Raw genomic sequence first — 1989 nt, forward strand, 5'->3', positions numbered from 1 at the left:
TTTTTTTTTAATTTTAGGCATGTTATTTGTAAGTCGGCAGTCACCGTGGATCTACATTTTAGCAGTTGATTTCAATTCTGTATATATTTATTAAACATGCACAATGCTCCTACTACTATACTATGTTTTGTATGGCATATTTAAGAAGAAAAATGTATGGCTTTTGTCTTTGAGATGTGAGGAAATGAATCCACAGTGTGCTCTTTGACAATCTGTTGCTGGTAACTTTCAGATCCCACTATCCAAGGAGCTAGAATTTTCTTTTCTAAAGATTATGCCGTTCACAGAGAGTGTCTTCTTTTCTTTTTCTTTTTTGCCTTTTTGCATTCACTTGAGAAACATTATATGTTAGTCATGGGGCCAAGGATAAAAAGAGATGGCACTGTCCTTGCCCTCAAGAAGTAGAAACTAAGTGGAGGAGAATAGACCTACAATATCAGAGTAGCTTGCTAGAGGAGGTTATATTTAAGACATAGGATGAATTGGAGTTTGCTAGAAAAGGAGTGGGGAGGAAAATTCCAGAAAGAAGTAACAACATGGGCAAAGAAGGGAAAACATTTCCCTAAAATAAAAAATAGGGAAATGAAAGAACATAGCATGCTCAAGGAACTGTTAACAATCTGATTGGTGTACAAAGTCTGGGGGTGGGGGACAACAATGAAAGACAAGGCCTGGGAGCTAGTCTGGGGTGGGATTGAAAATGTTCCTAGATGCAATGCTAAAGAGTTTGGGATTCTTCTTAAAGGCAATGAGAAACCAACCAAAGATGCAAGCAGGGAAGTGACAAAACCATAACAGCATTTTTTATTTTTATTTTTTTTTAGATTTTATTTATTTATTTGAGAGAGCGAGAGAATGAGCGGTGGGGAGGGGCAGAGGGAGAGAGAGGGAGAAGCAGACTCCCTGTTGAGCAGGAACCCTGATGCAGGGCTAAATCCCAGGACTCAGAGATCATGACCTGACCTAAAGGCAAACGCTTAACCCACTGAGCCACGCAGGTGCCCCAGGAACAGCATTTTTAAAATCTGCCATCTTTGTGGCAGAAATGCCAAGGATGGGCTGGAGGAGGGTGACACTAGATACAGAGAGAGTAATCAAGTGGCTCTTGGTGACAGTTGATGAAGTAAGGTGACAGAAGTCCGAATGGATTTGAGGTAATATTGACAAACTAAGTCTAAGAAGTGAGAGATCAAGATGACTCCCAGGCCCAGGTAATCAGGTAGATGGAGAGGACATTAAGTAAAATGGAAAATACCCAAGAGGGCCAAGGTTGTATAGAATGATTTCTGTTTTAGATATGTTGAATTTCAGGTATCTTTGTGATATCCAGGTGAAATTGTCTAATAAGCCAATTGAAAAATCAGCCTGCAGCTTGTTGAGAGAAGTCACGGTTGGAGTTTGAGACTTGGGAGTCATCAGACCACAGGTATTGAATAGCCTTATGGCAACAAGTGTAGAGCAAAAGAAAAAGCTGAAAATAGGGGCTTGAGGGACAGGTAGCTGGAGTAAGAGAAGATCCCAAAAGAGACTGAGAGAAGCGGCGATCAGATGAGGGCTAGAAGAGAAAGGGGGCATGGAAGACACAGAAGAGAAGTCTTGGAAGGAAGGGGTGATCATGTGTCACAAATGAAGACTAGAGGTCAGATAGGGCAAGGATTGGAGGGGCCACTATGGATTGGGCAACGTGGACTTCCCTGGTAGCTTTTGTTGGAGCGGTATTTGGGGGGCATAAGCCAGACTGCTGCGGTTTGATGGCTGGCATAAAAGGAGCTAAGGGAGAGGAAAATAGTGTATGAGGCTTATTCTGTCAAGAAGCCTGGCAGTAACTGGAAAGTGAGAAATCAGACAGAAGCACGGTAGCAAAGTGAAGAGAAAGGTTGTTTAAAGTGGGAGAATGCCTATGGAGGGTAAGAGGGAAGCTCTGAGAGAGGAGAGGGCTAATGCATGGACTTGAGTCTCAGACAAGTCAGGGGAGGATGAGTTCTGGTC

The sequence above is a fragment of the Leptonychotes weddellii genome, chromosome X (genome assembly GCF_054177405.1).
Source record: "Leptonychotes weddellii isolate Sample4059 chromosome X, ASM5417740v2, whole genome shotgun sequence".
NCBI lineage: Eukaryota > Metazoa > Chordata > Mammalia > Carnivora > Phocidae > Leptonychotes > Leptonychotes weddellii.